Source organism: Bombina bombina, chromosome 3 (assembly GCF_027579735.1).
Source record: "Bombina bombina isolate aBomBom1 chromosome 3, aBomBom1.pri, whole genome shotgun sequence".
NCBI classification, from domain to species: domain Eukaryota; kingdom Metazoa; phylum Chordata; class Amphibia; order Anura; family Bombinatoridae; genus Bombina; species Bombina bombina.
This window is the reverse complement of record NC_069501.1, coordinates 260,390,268-260,403,309: the sequence shown is the minus strand read 5'-3', so window position 1 is coordinate 260,403,309 and position 13,042 is coordinate 260,390,268.

The window sequence follows — 13,042 nt, the reverse complement described above, 5'->3', positions numbered from 1 at the left end:
AGCTGGACATGCACAGGACGATGAAGAGGATGACCAGTAAGTGGAGGATCTGGAGATGCTCCAAGGGCGCAGATAAGAATCCTCCGTCCACATGTTGATGTTTTTGTTATTGTTGCCATTTGGCCTTTTTCTAAGTTTATTGTTGTGCCTGTTGCACTCTTTTACCTTGTCATATGTCTCAAATGGGGCTATGCTGGCCCTTGGCAACTCTCTTCATGGACTGTGATGTACTGTGTTACCTTGTCATATGTCTCCAATGGGGCTATGCTGGCCCTTGGCAACTCTCTTCATGGACTGTGATGCACTCTGTTACCTTGTCATATGTCTCCAATGGGGCTATGCTGGCCCTTGGCAACTCTCTTCATGGACTGTGGTGCACTCTGTTACCTTGTCATATGTCTCCAATGGGGCTATGCTGGCCCTTGGCAACTCTCTTCATGGACTGTGATGCACTGTGTTACCTTGTCATATGTCTCCAATGGAGCTATGCTGGCCCTTGGCAACTCTCTTCATGGACTGTGATGCACTGTGTTACCTTGTCATATGTCTCCAATGGAGCTATGCTGGCCCTTGGCAACTCTCTTCATGGACTGTGATGCACTCTGTTACCTTGTCATATGTCTCAAATGGAGCTATGCTGGCCCTTGGCAACTCTCTTCATGGACTGTGATGCACTCTGTTACCTTGTCATATGTCTCCAATGGAGCTATGCTGGCCCTTGGCAACTCTCTTCATGGACTGTGATGCACTGTGTTACCTTGTCATATGTCTCCAATGGGGCTATGCTGGCCCTTGGCAACTCTCTTCATGGACTGTGATGCACTGTGTTACCTTGTCATATGTCTCCAATGGGGCTATGCTGGCCCTTGGCAACTCTCTTCATGGACTGTGATGCACTCTGTTACCTTGTCATATGTCTCCAATGGAGCTATGCTGGCCCTTGGCAACTCTCTTCATGGACTGTGATGCACTGTGTTACCTTGTCATATGTCTCAAATGGAGCTATGCTGGCCCTTGGCAACTCTCTTCATGGACTGTGATGCACTCTGTTACCTTGTCATATGTCTCCAATGGGGCTATGCTGGCCCTTGGCAACTCTCTTCATGGACTGTGATGCACTGTGTTACCTTGTCATATGTCTCCAATGGAGCTATGCTGGCCCTTGGCAACTCTCTTCATGGACTGTGATGCACTGTGTTACCTTGTCATATGTCTCCAATGGAGCTATGCTGGCCCTTGGCAACTCTCTTAATGGACTGTGATGCACTCTGTTACCTTGTCATATGTCTCAAATGGAGCTATGCTGGCCCTTGGCAACTCTCTTCATGGACTGTGATGCACTCTGTTACCTTGTCATATGTCTCCAATGGAGCTATGCTGGCCCTTGGCAACTCTCTTCATGGACTGTGATGCACTGTGTTACCTTGTCATATGTCTCCAATGGGGCTATGCTGGCCCTTGGCAACTCTCTTCATGGACTGTGATGCACTGTGTTACCTTGTCATATGTCTCCAATGGGGCTATGCTGGCCCTTGGCAACTCTCTTCATGGACTGTGATGCACTGTGTTACCTTGTCATATGTCTCCAATGGGGCTATGCTGGCCCTTGGCAACTCTCTTCATGGACTGTGATGCACTGTGTTACCTTGTCATATGTCTCAAATGGAGCTATGCTGGCCCTTGGCAACTCTCTTCATGGACTGTGATGCACTCTGTTACCTTGTCATATGTCTCCAATGGAGCTATGCTGGCCCTTGGCAACTCTCTTCATGGACTGTGATGCACTCTGTTACCTTGTCATATGTCTCCAATGGAGCTATGCTGGCCCTTGGCAACTCTCTTCATGGACTGTGATGCACTGTGTTACCTTGTCATATGTCTCCAATGGGGCTATGCTGGCCCCTTGGCAACTCTCTTCATGGGCTGTGATGCACTGTGTTACCTTGTCATATGTCTCCAATGGAGCTATGCTGGCCCTTGGCAACTCTCTTCATGGACTGTGATGCACTCTGTTACCTTGTCATATGTCTCAAATGGAGCTATGCTGGCCCTTGGCAACTCTCTTCATGGACTGTGATGCACTCTGTTACCTTGTCATATGTCTCCAATGGGGCTATGCTGGCCCTTGGCAACTCTCTTCATGGACTGTTATGCACTGCGTTACCTTGTCATATGTCTCCAATGGGGCTATGCTGGCCCTTGGCAACTCTCTTCATGGACTGTGATGCACTGTGTTACCTTGTCATATGTCTCCAATGGGGCTATGCTGGCCCTTGGCAACTCTCTTCATGGACTGTGATGCACTGTGTTACCTTGTCATATGTCTCCAATGGAGCTATGCTGGCCCTTGGCAACTCTCTTCATGGACTGTGATGCACTGTGTTACCTTGTCATATGTCTCAAATGGAGCTATGCTGGCCCTTGGCAACTCTCTTCATGGACTGTGATGCACTCTGTTACCTTGTCATATGTCTCCAATGGAGCTATGCTGGCCCTTGGCAACTCTCTTCATGGACTGTGATGCACTCTGTTACCTTGTCATATGTCTCCAATGGAGCTATGCTGGCCCTTGGCAACTCTCTTCATGGACTGTGATGCACTGTGTTACCTTGTCATATGTCTCCAATGGGGCTATGCTGGCCCCTTGGCAACTCTCTTCATGGACTGTGATGCACTGTGTTACCTTGTCATATGTCTCCAATGGAGCTATGCTGGCCCTTGGCAACTCTCTTCATGGACTGTGATGCACTCTGTTACCTTGTCATATGTCTCAAATGGAGCTATGCTGGCCCTTGGCAACTCTCTTCATGGACTGTGATGCACTCTGTTACCTTGTCATATGTCTCCAATGGGGCTATGCTGGCCCTTGGCAACTCTCTTCATGGACTGTTATGCACTGCGTTACCTTGTCATATGTCTCCAATGGGGCTATGCTGGCCCTTGGCAACTCTCTTCATGGACTGTGATGCACTGTGTTACCTTGTCATATGTCTCCAATGGAGCTATGCTGGCCCTTGGCAACTCTCTTCATGGACTGTGATGCACTGTGTTACCTTGTCATATGTCTCCAATGGGGCTATGCTGGCCCTTGGCAACTCTCTTCATGGACTGTGATGCACTCTGTTACCTTGTCATATGGCTCAAATATTCCTTATTTTTACAAGATTATTTATAAACGTTGTTGATGTTTTCTTACATACTAATAAAAGACATGTCATTACACGATTCTTTGTCCTCATTCTTCATTTTATTGAATGGAATCTCTAGTTTATCTGGTTGATCCTTAAAGGGACCTACCAAAAATAATGGATTTTCAAGAATCATATATGTAATACAATTGTAAATGACTTTAAGATTAACATCTCCAATGTAATTTTATTATTTGTCTTTATATATTTTTCTCAAAGCTTTATCATTGCATGATTATGATTAGCATAGTAATTCTTTTATATATGTATATATAGATTGTTATTTGTGTATATATGTATATTTCAATTTTCACATCCATGTGTGTATTTAGAAACTCTGCATGAATTGATGCCCCTTTAACAAATGATCTGAGGATTGATACAATGATATAATCCCTGTAAAGTGTTCATTTTATTGAAATAGTATTGTCTATGTGTATCCTATTTTTAAAAACAAAATAATGTCCCTTTAAGTGATGGTGAGCACAATTGTTAATGAATGTATTTCCATTTCTAAAGCGTTTTTGTCCTTTTTACATGAACAAGGACATATAATCTTATTAATAAACAATCTTATTGTAATGTTGACAGCACATGTATTTCATTTTCAATTCTATCTTTGTAATAGTAGCAATTTGAACAAACCTTTAATTCTGTGTTGTAACTCAAAAACAGCAATTGTCTCAAAAATAGATTTGTAACATTAAAGAAGCTTGATGAATTAGTTGTTAATGCTTCTTATAATGTTTTAATATTTGCCCAATAAGTGTCAGTTTATTGACTTCATAAACTACAATACTATCAGGGCAATTGTAAACGCGAACAGCTCAAATTAAGCAATAACGTAAATAATTGTATCCCTTGATTAGGCAGGTATAGTTCATCAAGTTGTGTGAGAATAACGAATAATAATGGATTAAATAGATCTGACCTGAAAACCCAGGAGTTAGATACTTGTGTCCGTTTGCTATGAGCAGCAGCGTGGTACTCACAGGGAGAGCGGTTGTTGGCTGCAGCTGATGACGTCACCGCTACTCGCTGTGCTGTGTCTGAAGCGGCTTGCAAATCCTGTTACCTTGTAACAGCTTCAGGATGAGATGTCGAGTCTGTTGATTTCCTTGCAAAAGGTGATTTATTCCAGTAGTGGATTAAGGTAGTAGTGCTGCTTTAGGTAGGAAAGAAAATAAGAGATATTATCAGTAACTTTTAGGAACTCTTTAAATAGAAGTTTGGAGAGGCTGTTGGAGAGTGTGGAAAACTCTCAGAGACACGCTTGAACTGTGAATCCTTTCTCAATTAACCAGCAATGAGTGCTGGGGGAAGTGCTTGATATAGGGAGAACTTAAAGGGACAGATCATTAGTAAGCAGTAACCCTGACAATCTTATTGTAAAAGTGTAAACAAATAAATCTCTGTGTGTTATGCGCATATTTTAGATGATGAATATTTTTTAACAAATATGTTAACAAAATACTTCTCCTCCCATATATGGCTATAGGTAGGCTGACCATATTTCAACTTGAATAAATGACCCGTTTAATCAATACATGTGTCATTATTGTTATTCCAAAACAATCTAAACATATCTTAAAACATCAATGGCATATGTATTTCTCATGTGTATCTTTTAAATGTTAAAGATATACACCATAGCTATAGTTAAAGGGACAGTCAAGTCCGAAAAGATGATTCATGATTTCGTGACATTCCTAGATAGCAATCTACACACATACTAGTTACTAAAATATAAATACGTTTCTTATTGATATGCCAAGCTGTCAACTGAGTCCTTGTATTGGATGCGGTTTTTCAGCGATCTCGGATGTGCCATGTTGCTTAAGACGTCACCTGCCAGACTGTCCAATGATTCCTTGTATTGACTGACGTTCTTACGTGATCAAGAATGTGCCTTTTATTGGATTGCGTTTTGACGTGATCAAGGATGCGCCTTTTTTTGGTTTGCGTTCTTACGTGATCAAGAATGTGCCTTTTATTGGATGGCGTTCTTACGTGATCAAGGAAGCGCCATGTTAATTAAGACGTCACATGCAAAGGTAAAAAAACGTCTGATTGTATTACGTAGTCCCGCAATATTTGTTTGTGCACGTTAAACACGTTTGTGAATGAAGCCAATTTTAAAAACCTTGCGAATATGGATTATTTGCATCATGTTACATTGTTGACCCGTAGCTGATAAAGACCACCACATTCTCTTTTGCTGGATGTCTGGTTGAATAAACGAACGAAAGCAAAATGTTTTCATGCATATGATATTTCGAGGCAAGTGCAAATTTCTATAGTCCATGCTGTTTAATATGTTTGTCAACAATATGTTCCTTTTTCTGAAAAATGAATGTTGTGTTTAATGTTAAAGATATCTAATTCATAAATATGCACTATTGTGTTTGAATAAAATAATCAATATGCATTTATCTTTATCATATGCTAAATATATGATGCCGACTTCTTCTAAATGTAATTTCGTTGTATATTTTATTAAAGGTTTATTAGACACTCACATTATAAATCAAATCTTTTAATTTGTTCTCTAGTTAGATAGTCCATTGTTTAACAAATACACGTTTCATTTTGCTTCTGTTCAAATAAAATGTAAGTAATTTTCAGACTCCTCGCCAAGCCTCTAAGTTTCATGTGAGTACCATCTCCAGCTTTCTCCTGTTTTGTGTATGATGGTGTATTGTCTTGTTTTACGGTTGTAATGGGGGTTCATCTTTATTTTCAATAGAGCTAACCCGATTTTCTTTGAAAGTGTTTAAAGCTTTGTAATATTGATATCAGTATATGTTAATCTTGTTGTTTCTAGTAGTGTCTATTACATACAGTTCTGTTAAAAATATAGTATACTGTCCCTTTAATGCAAATGTTGATTTTTGTATAATGTATGAGTTCCACATTGGTTAATCTCCAAATATATTATTGTTAGCATATTTTCACCCCCCACTCCTAAAAGGACTTTAAACCACATTCATTGTTAAAACAAATGTATTTCTAAAAATAAATTAACACAATAATGTCTCTTTAAGAAAATAGTCTTTATTTAACATGTCAATATAAATCTGATTTCAAAAAATATTGTTTGAACAAGTACATGTAGATATACCAACAATCTTCAAATATATGTTAGCATATGTAATTTTGTTAAAGGGACAGTTTAGAAAACAAATAATGTTTTGCATTATTCTAAAAGTCAATTTTGCAATATCAATGATATCAAATGATTTCCGCATTTTCTAAACCGTGTTTGTGATATCTCTGGTCAATCTGAATGTTTTAGCGTTTGTTTTCAGTCTGTTTAAATGCACACCTAACCTATAGCCTAGATACTGATGTAACTGCTAAGTAATTGAATGCGTGTAAACAACGTTATAGCATTAATCTGATCCTTAAAGGGACATGAAACCCAATGTTTTATCTTTCATGATTTAGAAGCATACATTTATAATCAACTTTCTAATGTACTTTTCTTATCTAATTAGCTTCATTCTCTGGATATTCTTTGCTGAAAAGCATATCTAAATATGCTTAGAAGATGCTGATTGTTAGCTGAATATAGCTGCCTCCTGTGATTGTTTCACCGTGTGCATGGCTATTTCTTCATTAAAATATATCTCAAGAATGATTCAAATTAGGTAATATAAGTACATTTGAATGTTTTGTCAAATTGTATTCGCTACCTCAATCATGAAAGTAAAGGTTTGCGTATAGTGTCCCTTGAAATACATTCGTATGTGAATTTATTCTTCAATGATCTTACCGTCAGATGAGAATGGCAGGTTCCCGGTATCAATTCCTCCGATACCGACTACATCCACCTCGGAGATGCTGGGCCGCAACATTTCCTCCCATCGGCAGTACTCTATTTCCAGGGCAGGGCCGCCACTGGTTCCTGCGGAATGTCGGGCCTCCAGGCTTAACTTTTTCTTGAGATCCATCTTACAGTCCCGGTAGCGATGTTTTATAGAGTCCATATCTCTGTTCCGGCCACCCACTGCATTGACTGCATTCCTTATCTCATTCCAGAGCCTCCTCTTGTCAGTCGGGGTAGTCTTCTGGTGCTGCAGCCTCCTATACCTGGCCATATAGGCCTCTACGAGGGCCTCCTTCTCCTCCATCGAAAACCTCGCCTCCCTAGTCGCCTTGGCCTTCCCCTGTGACGATGCCCTCTGTTTCCCGGACTGTGAAGCCCTACTCTGTCCGCCACTGGGCCCAGCCACTTGTTCATCTTGAACCAAGTGGCTGGGTCCACCCACCGCTTCCACCCCCGCTTCCTGCCCCCTTCCTGCCCTGTTCCTCTCCCCCTCCCCCTCCTCCCCCCTCTACCTCTCCCCTGCCTGCCCTCCATCTGTTCCCTAAACTAAACCCCAAATAATCAAACAAAAAGTGAGTGTGATGAAATGAAAGGGGGTCAAAATAAAGAACTAAAAAGACAAAAAAAGTGCTGAAAGTGTGAGAGGGATCTAAAAAAACAAAGAGGGTAAGGAGTATTTAAATAAACCAAAAGAAGAAGAAGACTAAAAGGAGGATATGTAAACTAAATGTATGGGGTATGGGATAAGAGTAAATGGGATGAAAGGGAATGGGACTACAGGGAATGGGGTATGGAGTGTAGAATGAGGGGGTATGGGGTATGGAGTGTATGTAGTGTTATTGATAAGTGTATGTATGTATTGAATGTGTTTGCGTGTAAATGTGTTAAGCGTACAGAAAAATCACTCGCTCGCTCACACTACTACTAATTCTCACTAACACACTACTACTAATTCTCACTAACAAACACTTCCACTAACTCTCACTAACCCCCACTACCACTAACTCACGCTCCCACTAGCACTAACTCTCACTAACAACTCTCACTAACAACTCCCACTCCCACTAACTCACTCACGCTCCCACTAACAACTGACTCTCTCACAATAATGCACAAACTCTCTAATCTTAAACCTCCAATCTCCAAAGACCCACCAGCAAAACAGTCAAAGAAGCCCTGCTTGTGTGGTGCTTATATACCCTGTGTAAATGTTTAATGATGTACCGATTTCCGTTGTAAATTGTGTTCAGGTGTGCTTTATTAGCAATTAATATTAGTGCAATGTGTATTAGTTGGGTGAATTTGCGCATGCTCATTTTGAGTTAGTATTTGTGGAATGTGTAGAATGCGATGATGTCATAGTGGTCATTTTCTCTAACATTGTCCAATAGTATTCTGTTTAAATGTGAATTTGCGCTGGTGTGGTATTAGTGAAGTGTTGTATATGTATGTTTGTCCGAATATATAGTGATATTGAATGCGATTATTTTGCTAGTGTATGTATATATTTTTTATTCCTTGTTGTTATTTTGCGAATTTCCGCATCTTAAAGTATATGCGTATTCCCCGTATTAAATTTTATTACAAATCCCCCCGCTTGTGAATGTGTAATGCTTGTGTGCTTTGTTGATTGATTGTTGTTGTGACATTTGCGGCGTGTTATTGTTGTGCATGATGTGGTATGCGTCATATGACCGAGCCGTGCGTATTTCTCGCGAGATCGAGTGTTAGGTGAAAAAAGCTATTTTTTTGCTTTTCCATTGATCTCTATGGGAGACTGTCTAACGCGGGCAGGATTCCGCGTGTGACATACACGCGTTAGGAGCATCGTTAGATGGTCTTTTTTGTACTCTAAATACCGGAGTCAAACAATGCCATGCGTTAGACATAAAACACGCGTAGCGTTAGCAACCCATCTACCGCCAAACTCCAAATCTAGCCGGTAGAAATTAGATCAAGCAGGATATTAATTTTTTAACAAATGAGATAAGACAGTTCTCTAATAGAATAACTGAAGCAGAACAAAGAATATCAGATGTAGAAGATATTGTAGGGAATCACACTGTAATGCTAGAGGATATAAACTCCAAACTCCTTAAAAACCAAAACAAATTAGAAGACTTAGAAAACCGAGCAAGGAGGAACAATCTCAGGGTTATTGCAGTTCCCAAAGAAAAACAATATGAAGATTTAAATAAATTGTTAGCAGTTAATATACCACATCTGTTACAGATTCCACAAACCCTCTCACAAATTGTAATTGAATGTGTACATAGGTTAGGATGGCCAAACTCTGAGAAAGGGAAAAGTAGGCCTAGACCAATAATTGCAAAAATCCTAAACTATCAAGATAAACTCACTTTGCTGCAGTTTTATAGGAAAAAAATCAACCGATTTTTTGGGGAAGTTCTAAAATATTGCTCTTCCAAGATTTTCAGCTGAAACTGCGGCAAAGAGGAGAGAGCTATCTCCAATATGTACTAAATTAATTAATCAGGGACACCAAGCTATTTTATTATATCCAGCTAAATTAAAAATAACAATCAACAGCAATGCACATTTTTTTTATTCAGCCAGGGAGGCTGAAAAATTCATTGCACAGTTGACAACCCCAAGTTAAACAAGAGTCTCATGTAATAAGAATTATAATTTAAAATCAGAAATGAAGCTCAAGCTTCTGTTAGATTTCAGATGTTGGTATCAAAGTCAGTCCATATATAGGGATGATGCCTCGCCCAGGGAAGGTATGGGTATTGAGGCATGCAGATGGGGGGGCGGGCAAGAGGGGCCCTGTCCCCTATACATTTTTTAAAGTGGGGGGAGAGAGTGGGAGGGGTTGGCCTGAGCCAAAGGGAGGTTTTTTTTTTTCTCTTCCTCTGCGGGATTTTTTCCTTCCTTACCTAAATGACGGAAAACATAATTTATGTAAGAACTTACCTGATAAATTCATTTCTTTCATATTAGCAAGAGTCCATGAGCTAGTGACGTATGGGATATACATTCCTACCAGGAGGGGCAAAGTTTCCCAAACCTTAAAATGCCTATAAATACACCCCTCACCACACCCACAATTCAGTTTAACGAATAGCCAAGAAGTGGGGTGATAAGAAAAAATAAGGAATTGGAATAATTGTGCTTTATACAAAAAAAATCATAACCACCACAAAAAAGGGCGGGCCTCATGGACTCTTGCTAATATGAAAGAAATGAATTTATCAGGTAAGTTCTTACATAAATTATGTTTTCTTTCATGTAATTAGCAAGAGTCCATGAGCTAGTGACGTATGGGATAATGACTACCCAAGATGTGGATCTTTCCACGCAAGAGTCACTAGAGAGGGAGGGATAAAATAAAGACAGCCAATTCCTGCTGAAAATAATCCACACCCAAAATAAAGTTTAATGAAAAACATAAACAGAAGATTCAAAACTGAAACCGCTGCCTGAAGTACTTTTCTACCAAAAACTGCTTCAGAAGAAGAAAATACATCAAAATGGAAGAATTTAGTAAAAGTATGCAAAGAGGACCAAGTTGCTGCTTTGCAAATCTGATCAACCGAAGCTTCATTCCTAAACGCCCAGGAAGTAGAAACTGACCTAGTAGAATGAGCTGTAATCCTTTGAGGCGGAGTTTTACCCGACTCGACATAGGCATGATGAATTAAAGATTTCAACCAAGATGCCAAAGAAATGGCAGAAGCTTTCTGGCCTTTTCTAGAACCGGAAAAGATAACAAATAGACTAGAAGTCTTTCGGAAAGACTTAGTAGCTTCAACATAATATTTCAAAGCTCTAACAACATCCAAAGAATGCAACGATTTCTCCTTAGAATTCTTAGGATTAGGACATAATGAAGGAACCACAATTTTTCTACTAATGTTGTTGGAATTCACAACTTTAGGTAAAAATTCAAAAGAAGTTCGCAACACCGCCTTATCCTGATGAAAAATCAGAAAAGGAGACTCACAAGAAAGAGCAGATAATTCAGAGACTCTTCTGGCAGAAGAGATGGCCAAAAGGAACAAAACTTTCCAAGAAAGTAATTTAATGTCCAATGAATGCATAGGTTCAAACGGAGGAGCTTGAAGAGCCCCCAGAACCAAATTCAAACTCCAAGGAGGAGAAATTGACTTAATGACAGGTTTTATACGAACCAAAGCTTGTACAAAACAATATCAGGAAGATTAGCAATCTTTCTGTGAAAAAGAACAGAAAGATCAGAGATTTGTCCTTTCAAAGAACTTGCGGATAAACCTTTATCTAAACCATCCTGAAGAAATTGTAAAATTCTCGGAATTCTAAAAGAATGTCAAGAAAAATGATGAGAAAGACACCAAGAAATATAAGTCTTCCAGACTTTATAATATATCTCTCTGGATACAGATTTACGAGCCTGTAACATAGTAGTAATCACAGAGTCAGAGAAACCTCTTTGACCAAGAATCAAGCGTTCAATCTCCATACCTTTAAATTTAAGGATTTGAGATCCTGATGGAAAAAAGGACCTTGCGACAGAAGGTCTGGTCTTAGCGGAAGAGTCCACAAATGGCAAGAGGCCATCCGGACAAGATCCGCATACCAAAACCTGTGAGGCCATGCCGGAGCTATCAGCAGAACAAACGAGCATTCCTTCAGAATCTTGGAGATTACTCTTGGAAGAAGAACTAGAGGCGGAAAGATACAAGCAGGATGATACTTCCAAGGAAGTGATAATGCATCCACTGCTTCCGCCTGAGGATCCCGGGATCTGGACAGATACCTGGGAAGTTTCTTGTTTAGATGAGACGCCATCAGATCTATTTCTGGAAGCTCCCACATTTGAACAATCTGAAGAAATACCTCTGGGTGAAGAGACCATTCGCCCGGATGCAACGTTTGGCGACTGAGATAATCCGCTTCCCAATTGTCTATACCTGGGATATGAACCACAGAGATTAGACAGGAGCTGGATTCCGCCCAAACCAGAATTCGAGATACTTCTTTCATAGCCAGAGGACTGTGAGTCCCTCCTTAATGATTGATGTATGCCACAGTTGTGACATTGTCTGTCTGAAAACAAATGAACGATTCTCTCTTCAGAAGAGGCCAAGACTGAAGAGCTCTGAAAATTGCACGGAGTTCCAAAATATTGATCGGTAATCTCACCTCCTGAGATTCCCAAACTCCTTGTGCCATCAGAGATCCCCACACAGCTCCCCAACCTGTGAGACTTGCATCTGTTGAAATTACAGTCCAGGTCGGAAGCACAAAAGAAGCCCCCTGAATTAAACGATGGTGATCTGTCCACCACGTTAGAGAGTGTCGTACAATCGGTTTTAAAGATATTAATTGAGATATCTTTGTGTAATCCCTGCACCATTGATTCAGCATACAGAGCTGAAGAGGTCGCATGTGAAAACGAGCAAAGGGGATCGCGTCCGATGCAGCAGTCATAAGACCTAGAATTTCCATGCATAAGGCTACCGAAGGGAATGATTGTGACTGAAGGTTTCGACAAGCTGAAATCAATTTTAGAGTCATGGACACTGAATCTATCTGGAAACCCAGAAAGGTTACCCTTGTCTGAGGAATCAATGAACTTTTTAGTGAATTGATCCTCCAACCATGATCTTGAAGAAACAACACAAGTCGATTCGTATGAGATTCTGCTAAATGTAAAGACTGAGCAAGTACCAAGATATCGTCCAAATAAGGAAATACCACAATACCCTGTTCTCTGATTACAGACAGAAGGGCACCGAGAACCTTTGTAAAAATTCTAGGAGCTGTAGCTAGGCCAAACGGCAGAGCCACAAACTGGTAATGCTTGTCCAGAAAAGAGAATCTCAGGAACTGATAATGATCTGGATGAATCGGAATATGCAGATATGCATCCTGTAAATCTATTGTGGACATATAATGCCCTTGCTGAACAAAAGGCAAGATAGTCCTTACAGTTACCATTTTGAACGTTGGAATCCTTACATAACGATTCAATATTTTTAGATCCAGAACTGGTCTGAAGGAATTCTCCTTCTTTGGTACA